Raw genomic sequence first — 13544 nt, forward strand, 5'->3', positions numbered from 1 at the left:
AGACTAGGTCTATACTGCTCCTACATGGTGTAACAATACATCATGTAGATGTATATAATGAACAGACTAGGTCTATACTGCTCCTACATGGTGTAACAATACATCATGTAGATGTATATAATGAACAGACTAGGTCTATACTGCTCCTACATGGTGTAACAATACATCATGTAGATGTATATAATGAACAGACTAGGTCTATACTGCTCCTACATGGTGTAACAATACGCCACTACCGTTCAAATGTTTGGGGTCACTTAAATATCATTTTTTTAAGAAAAGCACATTATTTGTAAACAGTGTTTTTGCATGCAGCAATTCAACCATGAAGGCCTGATTCACGCAGTCTCTGACTAAATCACAGACAGTGTCACCAGCAAAGCACCCCCCACCATCACATCTCCATTTTTCACGGTGGGAATCGCACACGCGGAGATCATCCGTTCACATACTCTGCGTCTCACAAAGACACGGCGGTTAGAATCAAAGATCTCAAATTTGGACTCATCAGACCAAAGGACAGATTTCCCTGGTCTAATGTCTATTTCTTGGCCCAAGAAAGTCTCTTCTTATTATTGGTGTCCTTTAGTAGTGGTTTCTTTGCAGCAATTCGACCATGAAGGCCTGATTCACACAGTCTCCTCTGAACAGTTGATGTTGATATGTGTCTGTTACTTGAACTCTGAAGCATATATTTGGGCTGCAATCTGAGGTGCAGTTAACTCTAAGGAACATATCTTCCGCAGCAGAGGTAACTCTGGGTCTTCATTTCCTGTGGCAATCCTCATGAGAGCTTCCCATACCTTGTCACAACACAACTGATTGGCTCAAACGCATTAAGAAGGAAAGAAATTCCTCAAATTAACATTTCACTAGGCACACCTGTTAACAAATTAATTCCAGGTCACTACCTCATGAAACTGGTTGAGAGAATGCCAAGAGTGTGCAAAACTGTCATCAAGGCAAGGAGTGACTGCTTTGAAATATCTCAAATATAAAATATATTTTGATTTGTTTAACCCTTTTGTCACAAAAAATGTCATGGTGTTGCAGGGAAGACCAAAATGCAGCAGAGTGGATCTTTTAATTCACAAAAACAAGAGTAAAACACAGAAAAAAACAAAACAATAAACGATGCTCACGACACCAACAGTTTTGCAGGCTATACTAACGCAGTGCAAAAACAATTCCCCACAAACACACCCAACTAATATAGGACTTCCAATCAAAGGCAACACCACACAGCTGCCTTCAATTGGAAGTCCACCCCAATTAACTCTACATAGAAACACCCAACCTAGACAGAACATAGAAAACAGAACTTCTACTGCCACGCCCTGACCAAAACTATACACCTACTCCACCTGCTGGTCAGGACGTGGCACCTTTTTTGGTTACTACATGATTCCATGTGTTATTTCATAGTTTTGATGTCTTCAATGTTATTCTGCAATGTAGAAAATAGTCAAAATAAAGAAAAACCATTGAATGAGTAGATGTGTATAAACTTTTGACTGGTACTGTATGTAAATGTGATATTTCAGTTGTTGCTTTTGTTACATTTGCAAACATTTCTAAAAAACGGTTTTTGCTTTGTCATTATGGGGTATTGTGATGTCATTATGGGGTATTGTGATGTTATTATGGGCTATTGTGATGTCGTTATGGGGTATTGTGAAGTCATTATGGGGTATTGTGTGTAGATGGATTAAATCAATGTTTTCCTCATAAATTTTAGAATAATGTAACAAAATGTGTAAAAAGTGAAGGGGTCTGAATACTTTCCGACAGCACTGTATAAATTGGGGCAGTACTTAGTGACATCACTTCCTGAAACAGGAGGTGCAAATATATAACAGGTTCACAATATCAACATTCAATGTATCAAAATATATGACCAAGCTGGAAGTGTAAACACCAGCCCAGCCACAATCCTAGAGGTTCACTGATGATCAACCTCCTCCTTCACATCTGACTCCTGATGATCAACCTCCTCCTTCACATCTGACTCCTGATGATCAACCTCCTCCTTCACATCTGACTCCTGATGATCAACCTCCTCCTTCACATCTGACTCCTGATGATCAACCTCCTCCTTCACATCTGACTCCTGATGATCAACCTCCTCCTTCACATCTGACTCCTGATGATCAACCTCCTCCTTCACATCTGACTCCTGATGATCAACCTCCTCCTTCACATCTGACTCCTGATGATCAACCTCCTCCTTCACATCTGACTCCTGATGATCAACCTCCTCCTTCACATCTGACTCCTGATGATCAACCTCCTCCTTCACATCTGACTCCTGATGATCAACCTCCTCCTTCACATCTGACTCCTGATGATCAACCTCCTCCTTCACATCTGACTCCTGATGATCAACCTCCTCCTTCACATCTGACTCCTGATGATCAACCTCCTCCTTCACATCTGACTCCTGATGATCAACCTCCTCCTTCACATCTGACTCCTGATGATCAACCTCCTCCTTCACATCTGACTCCTGATGATCAACCTCCTCCTTCACATCTGACTCCTGATGATCAACCTCCTCCTTCACATCTGACTCTAGTGATCAATCCAGAGCATCTTCTTTTTGGGGGGAATCCCGATGGAGGACGTCATCCAATAGGCCGTCATCACCACCACCGCCCACTAGTTAATTGTCATTCAGGTTATCAATGGGAAGTGCATTAGCAATATGTCCTGTCTGGTAACTTGTCTCGTTCAATGGATTTACATACATGTCTTCAGTGTAAAACTAACAATGACTCAATAATCCTTCTGGGAATGTGATGATGTCATAAAGTTATGGGAGGAGTTAGAAAGTTGTCTGTCAGAAGTACAGGATTATAATGTAAACTTACTTTTAATCCGTCTGTCTGTACATTTCAAGACATGGCATTTGAGGGTGCAGTGAGATACCCCCAGAGTTGGACGATACTTTTCTCGTCAATCATCTTAAATATTATACTTCATTAAAACCTGGAAATCAAACAATCCTCTGTTGTTAATTCAATAGAAAGGTATAATGCTTTATTATCTAAAAGTTGAAAGTGACGGAGAGAAATAAAATGGTGCTGATTCGGGCACTGGAGATGGGGGTGTTCTAGTGGGTCTGGGCAGGTGTGATGTAGTTAATGGAGATGGAGGTGTGTTCTAGTGGGTCTGGGCAGGTGTGATGTAGTTAATGGAGATGGAGGTGTGTTCTAGTGGACAGGTGTGATGTAGTTAATGGAGATGGAGGGGTGTTCTAGTGGGTCTGGGCAGGTGTGATGTAGTTAATGGAGATGGAGGTGTGTTCTAGTGGGCAGGTGTGATGTAGTTAATGGAGATGGAGGTGTGTTCTAGTGGGTCTGGGCAGGTGTGATGTAGTTAATGGAGATGGAGGTGTGTTCTAGTGGGTCTGGGCAGGTGTGATGTAGTTAATGGAGATGGAGATGTGTTCTAGTGGACAGGTGTGATGTAGTTAATGGAGATGGAGGTGTGTTCTAGTGGGCAGGTGTGATGTAGTTAATGGAGATGGAGGTGTGTTCTAGTGGACAGGTGTGATGTAGTTAATGGAGATGGGGGTGTGTTCTAGTGGACAGGTGTGATGTAGTTAATGGAGATGGAGGTGTGTTCTAGTGGGTCTGGGCAGGTGTGATGTAGTTAATGGAGATGGAGGTGTGTTCTAGTGGGTCTGGACAGGTGTGATGTAGTTAATGGAGATGGAGGTGTGTTCTAGTGGGTCTGGACAGGTGTGATGTAGTTAATGGAGATGGAGGTGTGTTCTAGTGGACAGGTGTGATGTAGTTAATGGAGATGGAGGTGTGTTCTAGTGGACAGGTGTGATGTAGTTAATGGAGATGGAGATGTGTTCTAGTGGACAGGTGTGATGTAGTTAATGGAGATGGAGGTGTGTTCTAGTGGGTCTGGACAGGTGTGATGTAGTTAATGGAGATGGAGGTGTGTTCTAGTGGACAGGTGTGATGTAGTTAATGGAGATGGAGGTGTGTTCTAGTGGGCAGGTGTGATGTAGTTAATGGAGATGGAGGTGTGTTCTAGTGGACAGGTGTGATGTAGTTAATGGAGATGGGGGTGTGTTCTAGTGGACAGGTGTGATGTAGTTAATGGAGATGGAGGTGTGTTCTAGTGGGTCTGGGCAGGTGTGATGTAGTTAATGGAGATGGAGGTGTGTTCTAGTGGGTCTGGACAGGTGTGATGTAGTTAATGGAGATGGAGGTGTGTTCTAGTGGACAGGTGTGATGTAGTTAATGGAGATGGAGGTGTGTTCTAGTGGACAGGTGTGATGTAGTTAATGAAGATGGAGGTGTGTTCTAGTGGGTCTGGACAGGTGTGATGTAGTTAATGGAGATGGAGGTGTGATCTAGTGGGCAGGTGTGATGTAGTTAATGGAGATGGAGGTGTGTTCTAGTGGACAGGTGTGATGTAGTTAATGGAGATGGGGGTGTGTTCTAGTGGACAGGTGTGATGTAGTTAATGGAGATGGAGGTGTGTTCTAGTGGGTCTGGGCAGGTGTGATGTAGTTAATGGAGATGGAGGTGTGTTCTAGTGGGTCTGGACAGGTGTGATGTAGTTAATGGAGATGGAGGTGTGTTCTAGTGGACAGGTGTGATGTAGTTAATGGAGATGGAGGTGTGTTCTAGTGGACAGGTGTGATGTAGTTAATGAAGATGGAGGTGTGTTCTAGTGGGTCTGGACAGGTGTGATGTAGTTAATGGAGATGGAGGTGTGTTCTAGTGGACAGGTGTGATGTAGTTAATGGAGATGGAGGTGTGTTCTAGTGGGTCTGGACAGGTGTGATGTAGTTAATGGAGATGGAGGTGTGTTCTAGTGGGCAGGTGTGATGTAGTTAATGGAGATGGAGGTGTGTTCTAGTGGACAGGTGTGATGTAGTTAATGGAGATGGAGGTGTGTTCTAGTGGACAGGTGTGATGTAGTTAATGGAGATGGAGGTGTGTTCTAGTGGGTCTGGGCAGGTGTGATGTAGTTAATGGAGATGGAGGTGTGTTCTAGTGGACAGGTGTGATGTAGTTAATGGAGATGGAGGTGTGTTCTAGTGGACAGGTGTGATGTAGTTAATGGAGATGGAGGTGTGTTCTAGTGGACAGGTGTGATGTAGTTAATGGAGAAGGAGGTGTGTTCTAGTGGGCAGGTGTGATGTAGTTAATGGAGATGGAGGTGTGTTCTAGTGGACAGGTGTGATGTAGTTAATGGAGATGGAGGTGTGTTCTAGTGGACAGGTGTGATGTAGTTAATGAAGATGGAGGTGTGTTCTAGTGGGTCTGGACAGGTGTGATGTAGTTAATGGAGATGGAGGTGTGTTCTAGTGGACAGGTGTGATGTAGTTAATGGAGATGGAGGTGTGTTCTAGTGGGTCTGGACAGGTGTGATGTAGTTAATGGAGATGGAGGTGTGTTCTAGTGGGTCTGGGCAGGTGTGATGTAGTTAATGGAGATGGAGGTGTGTTCTAGTGGACAGGTGTGATGTAGTTAATGGAGATGGAGGTGTGTTCTAGTGGGTCTGGGCAGGTGTGATGTAGTTAATGGAGATGGAGGTGTGTTCTAGTGGACAGGTAGGATGTAGTTAATGGAGATGGAGGTGTGTTCTAGTGGACAGGTGTGATGTAGTTAATGGAGATGGAGGTGTGTTCTAGTGGGTCTGGACAGGTGTGATGTAGTTAATGGAGATGGAGGTGTGTTCTAGTGGGTCTGGACAGGTGTGATGTAGTTAATGGAGATGGAGGTGTGGTCTAGTGGGTCTGGGCAGGTGTGATGTAGTTAATGGAGATGGAGGTGTGTTCTAGTGGGTCTGGGCAGGTGTGATGTAGTTAATGGAGATGGAGATGTGTTCTAGTGGACAGGTGTGATGTAGTTAATGGAGATGGAGATGTGTTCTAGTGGACAGGTGTGATGTAGTTAATGGAGATGGAGGTGTGTTCTAGTGGACAGGTGTGATGTAGTTAATGGAGATGGAGGTGTGTTCTAGTGGGTCTGGACAGGTGTGATGTAGTTAATGGAGATGGAGGTGTGTTCTAGTGGACAGGTGTGATGTAGTTAATGGAGATGGAGGTGTGTTCTAGTGGACAGGTGTGATGTAGTTAATGGAGATGGAGGTGTGTTCTAGTGGACAGGTGTGATGTAGTTAATGGAGATGGAGATGTGTTCTAGTGGACAGGTGTGATGTAGTTAATGGAGATGGAGGTGTGTTCTAGTGGACAGGTGTGATGTAGTTAATGGAGATGGGGGTGTGTTCTAGTGGACAGGTGTGATGTAGTTAATGGAGATGGAGATGTGTTCTAGTGGACAGGTGTGATGTAGTTAATGGAGATGGAGGTGTGTTCTAGTGGGTCTGGACAGGTGTGATGTAGTTAATGGAGATGGAGATGTGTTCTAGTGGACAGGTGTGATGTAGTTAATGGAGATGGAGATGTGTTCTAGTGGACAGGTGTGATGTAGTTAATGGAGATGGAGATGTGTTCTAGTGGACAGGTGTGATGTAGTTAATGGAGATGGAGGTGTGTTCTAGTGGACAGGTGTGATGTAGTTAATGGAGATGGAGGTGTGTTCTAGTGGGCAGGTGTGATGTAGTTAATGGAGATGGGGGTGTGTTCTAGTGGACAGGTGTGATGTAGTTAATGGAGATGGAGATGTGTTCTAGTGGACAGGTGTGATGTAGTTAATGGAGATGGAGGGGTGTTCTAGTGGGTCTGGGCAGGTGTGATGTAGTTAATGGAGATGGAGATGTGTTCTAGTGGACAGGTGTGATGTAGTTAATGGAGATGGAGGTGTGTTCTAGTGGGTCTGGACAGGAGTGATGTAGTTAATGGAGATGGAGATGTGTTCTAGTGGGTCTGGACAGGTGTGTTGTAGTTAATGGAGATGGAGGTGTGTTCTAGTGGACAGGTGTGATGTAGTTAATGGAGATGGAGGTGTGTTCTAGTGGACAGGTGTGATGTAGTTAATGGAGATGGAGGTGTGTTCTAGTGGGTCTGGACAGGTGTGTTGTAGTTAATGGAGATGGAGGTGTGTTCTAGTGGGTCTGGACAGGTGTGATGTAGTTAATGGAGATGGAGGTGTGTTCTAGTGGACAGGTGTGATGTAGTTAATGGAGATGGAGGTGTGTTCTAGTGGACAGGTGTGATGTAGTTAATGGAGATGGAGGTGTGTTCTAGTGGGTCTGGACAGGTGTGATGTAGTTAATGGAGATGGGGGTGTGTTCTAGTGGACAGGTGTGATGTAGTTAATGGAGATGGGGGTGTGTTCTAGTGGGTCTGGGCAGGTGTGATGTAGTTAATGGAGATGGAGGTGTGTTCTAGTGGGTCTGGACAGGTGTGATGTAGTTAATGGAGATGGAGGTGTGTTCTAGTGGGTCTGGACAGGTGTGATGTAGTTAATGGAGATGGAGGTGTGTTCTAGTGGGTCTGGGCAGGTGTGATGTAGTTAATGGAGATGGAGGTGTGTTCTAGTGGGTCTGGGCAGGTGTGATGTAGTTAATGGAGATGGAGATGTGTTCTAGTGGGCAGGTGTGATGTAGTTAATGGAGATGGAGGTGTGTTCTAGTGGACAGGTGTCATGTAGTTAATGGAGATGGAGGTGTGTTCTAGTGGACAGGTGTGATGTAGTTAATGGAGATGGAGGTGTGTTCTAGTGGACAGGTGTGATGTAGTTAATGGAGATGGAGGTGTGTTCTAGTGGACAGGTGTGATGTAGTTAATGGAGATGGAGGTGTGTTCTAGTGGGTCTGGACAGGTGTGATGTAGTTAATGGAGATGGAGATGTGTTCTAGTGGACAGGTGTGATGTAGTTAATGGAGATGGAGGTGTGTTCTAGTGGGTCTGGACAGGTGTGATGTAGTTAATGGAGATGGAGATGTGTTCTAGTGGACAGGTTGATGTAGTTAATGGAGATGGAGGTGTGTTCTAGTGGACAGGTGTGATGTAGTTAATGGAGATGGAGGTGTGTTCTAGTGGACAGGTGTGATGTAGTTAATGGAGATGGAGGTGTGTTCTAGTGGACAGGTGTGATGTAGTTAATGGAGATGGAGGTGTGTTCTAGTGGACAGGTGTGATGTAGTTAATGGAGATGGAGGTGTGTTCTAGTGGACAGGTGTGATGTAGTTAATGGAGATGGAGGTGTGTTCTAGTGGACAGGTGTGATGTAGTTAATGGAGATGGAGGTGTGTTCTAGTGGGTCTGGACAGGTGTGATGTAGTTAATGGAGATGGAGGTGTGTTCTAGTGGGTCTGGACAGGTGTGATGTAGTTAATGGAGATGGAGGTGTGTTCTAGTGGGTCTGGGCAGGTGTGATGTAGTTAATGGAGATGGAGGTGTGTTCTAGTGGGTCTGGACAGGTGTGATGTAGTTAATGGAGATGGAGATGTGTTCTAGTGGACAGGTGTGATGTAGTTAATGGAGATGGAGGTGTGTTCTAGTGGACAGGTGTGATGTAGTTAATGGAGATGGAGGTGTGTTCTAGTGGACAGGTGTGATGTAGTTAATGGAGATGGAGGTGTGTTCTAGTGGACAGGTGTGATGTAGTTAATGGAGATGGAGGTGTGTTCTAGTGGACAGGTGTGATGTAGTTAATGGAGATGGAGGTGTGTTCTAGTGGACAGGTGTGATGTAGTTAATGGAGATGGAGATGTGTTCTAGTGGACAGGTGTGATGTAGTTAATGGAGATGGAGGTGTGTTCTAGTGGACAGGTGTGATGTAGTTAATGGAGATGGAGGTGTGTTCTAGTGGACAGGTGTGATGTAGTTAATGGAGATGGAGATGTGTTCTAGTGGACAGGTGTGATGTAGTTAATGGAGATGGAGGTGTGTTCTAGTGGGTCTGGACAGGTGTGATGTAGTTAATGGAGATGGAGATGTGTTCTAGTGGACAGGTGTGATGTAGTTAATGGAGATGGAGATGTGTACTAGTGGACAGGTGTGATGTAGTTAATGGAGATGGAGATGTGTTCTAGTGGACAGGTGTGATGTAGTTAATGGAGATGGAGGTGTGTTCTAGTGGACAGGTGTGATGTAGTTAATGGAGATGGAGGTGTGTTCTAGTGGGCAGGTGTGATGTAGTTAATGGAGATGGGGGTGTGTTCTAGTGGACAGGTGTGATGTAGTTAATGGAGATGGAGATGTGTTCTAGTGGACAGGTGTGATGTAGTTAATGGAGATGGAGGTGTGTTCTAGTGGGTCTGGACAGGTGTGATGTAGTTAATGGAGATGGAGATGTGTTCTAGTGGGTCTGGACAGGTGTGTTGTAGTTAATGGAGATGGAGGTGTGTTCTAGTGGACAGGTGTGATGTAGTTAATGGAGATGGAGGTGTGTTCTAGTGGACAGGTGTGATGTAGTTAATGGAGATGGAGGTGTGTTCTAGTGGGTCTGGACAGGTGTGTTGTAGTTAATGGAGATGGAGGTGTGTTCTAGTGGGTCTGGACAGGTGTGATGTAGTTAATGGAGATGGAGGTGTGTTCTAGTGGACAGGTGTGATGTAGTTAATGGAGATGGAGGTGTGTTCTAGTGGACAGGTGTGATGTAGTTAATGGAGATGGAGGTGTGTTCTAGTGGGTCTGGACAGGTGTGATGTAGTTAATGGAGATGGAGATGTGTTCTAGTGGACAGGTGTGATGTAGTTAATGGAGATGGGGGTGTGTTCTAGTGGACAGGTGTGATGTAGTTAATGGAGATGGGGGTGTGTTCTAGTGGGTCTGGGCAGGTGTGATGTAGTTAATGGAGATGGAGGTGTGTTCTAGTGGGTCTGGACAGGTGTGATGTAGTTAATGGAGATGGAGGTGTGTTCTAGTGGGTCTGGACAGGTGTGATGTAGTTAATGGAGATGGAGGTGTGTTCTAGTGGGTCTGGGCAGGTGTGATGTAGTTAATGGAGATGGAGGTGTGTTCTAGTGGGTCTGGGCAGGTGTGATGTAGTTAATGGAGATGGAGATGTGTTCTAGTGGGCAGGTGTGATGTAGTTAATGGAGATGGAGGTGTGTTCTAGTGGACAGGTGTCATGTAGTTAATGGAGATGGAGGTGTGTTCTAGTGGACAGGTGTGATGTAGTTAATGGAGATGGAGGTGTGTTCTAGTGGACAGGTGTGATGTAGTTAATGGAGATGGAGGTGTGTTCTAGTGGACAGGTGTGATGTAGTTAATGGAGATGGAGGTGTGTTCTAGTGGGTCTGGACAGGTGTGATGTAGTTAATGGAGATGGAGATGTGTTCTAGTGGACAGGTGTGATGTAGTTAATGGAGATGGAGGTGTGTTCTAGTGGGTCTGGACAGGTGTGATGTAGTTAATGGAGATGGAGATGTGTTCTAGTGGACAGGTGTGATGTAGTTAATGGAGATGGAGGTGTGTTCTAGTGGACAGGTGTGATGTAGTTAATGGAGATGGAGGTGTGTTCTAGTGGACAGGTGTGATGTAGTTAATGGAGATGGAGGTGTGTTCTAGTGGACAGGTGTGATGTAGTTAATGGAGATGGAGGTGTGTTCTAGTGGACAGGTGTGATGTAGTTAATGGAGATGGAGGTGTGTTCTAGTGGACAGGTGTGATGTAGTTAATGGAGATGGAGGTGTGTTCTAGTGGACAGGTGTGATGTAGTTAATGGAGATGGAGGTGTGTTCTAGTGGGTCTGGACAGGTGTGATGTAGTTAATGGAGATGGAGGTGTGTTCTAGTGGGTCTGGACAGGTGTGTTGTAGTTAATGGAGATGGAGGTGTGTTCTAGTGGGTCTGGACAGGTGTGATGTAGTTAATGGAGATGGAGGTGTGTTCTAGTGGGTCTGGACAGGTGTGATGTAGTTAATGGAGATGGAGATGTGTTCTAGTGGACAGGTGTGATGTAGTTAATGGAGATGGAGGTGTGTTCTAGTGGACAGGTGTGATGTAGTTAATGGAGATGGAGGTGTGTTCTAGTGGACAGGTGTGATGTAGTTAATGGAGATGGAGGTGTGTTCTAGTGGACAGGTGTGATGTAGTTAATGGAGATGGAGGTGTGTTCTAGTGGGTCTGGACAGGTGTGATGTAGTTAATGGAGATGGAGATGTGTTCTAGTGGACAGGTGTGATGTAGTTAATGGAGATGGAGGTGTGTTCTAGTGGGTCTGGACAGGTGTGATGTAGTTAATGGAGATGGAGATGTGTTCTAGTGGGTCTGGACAGGTGTGTTGTAGTTAATGGAGATGGAGGTGTGTTCTAGTGGACAGGTGTGATGTAGTTAATGGAGATGGAGGTGTGTTCTAGTGGACAGGTGTGATGTAGTTAATGGAGATGGAGGTGTGTTCTAGTGGGTCTGGACAGGTGTGTTGTAGTTAATGGAGATGGAGGTGTGTTCTAGTGGGTCTGGACAGGTGTGATGTAGTTAATGGAGATGGAGGTGTGTTCTAGTGGACAGGTGTGATGTAGTTAATGGAGATGGAGGTGTGTTCTAGTGGACAGGTGTGATGTAGTTAATGGAGATGGAGGTGTGTTCTAGTGGGTCTGGACAGGTGTGATGTAGTTAATGGAGATGGAGATGTGTTCTAGTGGACAGGTGTGATGTAGTTAATGGAGATGGGGGTGTGTTCTAGTGGACAGGTGTGATGTAGTTAATGGAGATGGGGGTGTGTTCTAGTGGGTCTGGGCAGGTGTGATGTAGTTAATGGAGATGGAGGTGTGTTCTAGTGGGTCTGGACAGGTGTGATGTAGTTAATGGAGATGGAGGTGTGTTCTAGTGGGTCTGGACAGGTGTGATGTAGTTAATGGAGATGGAGGTGTGTTCTAGTGGGTCTGGGCAGGTGTGATGTAGTTAATGGAGATGGAGGTGTGTTCTAGTGGGTCTGGGCAGGTGTGATGTAGTTAATGGAGATGGAGATGTGTTCTAGTGGGCAGGTGTGATGTAGTTAATGGAGATGGAGGTGTGTTCTAGTGGACAGGTGTCATGTAGTTAATGGAGATGGAGGTGTGTTCTAGTGGACAGGTGTGATGTAGTTAATGGAGATGGAGGTGTGTTCTAGTGGACAGGTGTGATGTAGTTAATGGAGATGGAGGTGTGTTCTAGTGGACAGGTGTGATGTAGTTAATGGAGATGGAGGTGTGTTCTAGTGGGTCTGGACAGGTGTGATGTAGTTAATGGAGATGGAGATGTGTTCTAGTGGACAGGTGTGATGTAGTTAATGGAGATGGAGGTGTGTTCTAGTGGGTCTGGACAGGTGTGATGTAGTTAATGGAGATGGAGATGTGTTCTAGTGGACAGGTGTGATGTAGTTAATGGAGATGGAGGTGTGTTCTAGTGGACAGGTGTGATGTAGTTAATGGAGATGGAGGTGTGTTCTAGTGGACAGGTGTGATGTAGTTAATGGAGATGGAGGTGTGTTCTAGTGGACAGGTGTGATGTAGTTAATGGAGATGGAGGTGTGTTCTAGTGGACAGGTGTGATGTAGTTAATGGAGATGGAGGTGTGTTCTAGTGGACAGGTGTGATGTAGTTAATGGAGATGGAGGTGTGTTCTAGTGGACAGGTGTGATGTAGTTAATGGAGATGGAGGTGTGTTCTAGTGGGTCTGGACAGGTGTGATGTAGTTAATGGAGATGGAGGTGTGTTCTAGTGGGTCTGGACAGGTGTGTTGTAGTTAATGGAGATGGAGGTGTGTTCTAGTGGGTCTGGACAGGTGTGATGTAGTTAATGGAGATGGAGGTGTGTTCTAGTGGGTCTGGACAGGTGTGATGTAGTTAATGGAGATGGAGATGTGTTCTAGTGGACAGGTGTGATGTAGTTAATGGAGATGGAGGTGTGTTCTAGTGGACAGGTGTGATGTAGTTAATGGAGATGGAGGTGTGTTCTAGTGGACAGGTGTGATGTAGTTAATGGAGATGGAGGTGTGTTCTAGTGGACAGGTGTGTTGTAGTTAATGGAGATGGAGGTGTGTTCTAGTGGGTCTGGACAGGTGTGATGTAGTTAATGGAGATGGAGGTGTGTTCTAGTGGACAGGTGTGATGTAGTTAATGGAGATGGAGGTGTGTTTTAGTGGGTCTGGACAGGTGTGATGTAGTTAATGGAGATGGAGGTGTGTTTTAGTGGGTCTGGACAGGTGTGATGTAGTTAATGGAGATGGAGGTGTGTTCTAGTGGACAGGTGTGATGTAGTTAATGGAGATGGAGGTGTGTTCTAGTGGGTCTGGACAGGTGTGATGTAGTTAATGGAGATGGAGGTGTGTTCTAGTGGGTCTGGGCAGGTGTGATGTAGTTAATGGAGATGGAGGTGTGTTCTAGTGGACAGGTGTGATGTAGTTAATGGAGATGGGGGTGTGTTCTAGTGGGTCTGGGCAGGTGTGATGTAGTTAATGGAGATGGAGGTGTGTTCTAGTGGACAGGTGTGATGTAGTTAATGGAGATGGAGGTGTGTTCTAGTGGGCAGGTGTGATGTAGTTAATGGAGATGGAGGTGTGTTCTAGTGGGTCTGGACAGGTGTGATGTAGTTAATGGAGATGGAGGTGTGTTCTAGTGGGTCTGGGCAGGTGTGATGTAGTTAATGGAGATGGAGGTGTGTTCTAGTGGACAGGTGTGA

This window comes from Salmo salar, unplaced genomic scaffold (genome assembly GCF_965601325.2).
Source record: "Salmo salar unplaced genomic scaffold, fSalSal1 ptg000519l, whole genome shotgun sequence".
Classification (NCBI taxonomy): Eukaryota; Metazoa; Chordata; class Actinopteri; order Salmoniformes; family Salmonidae; genus Salmo; species Salmo salar.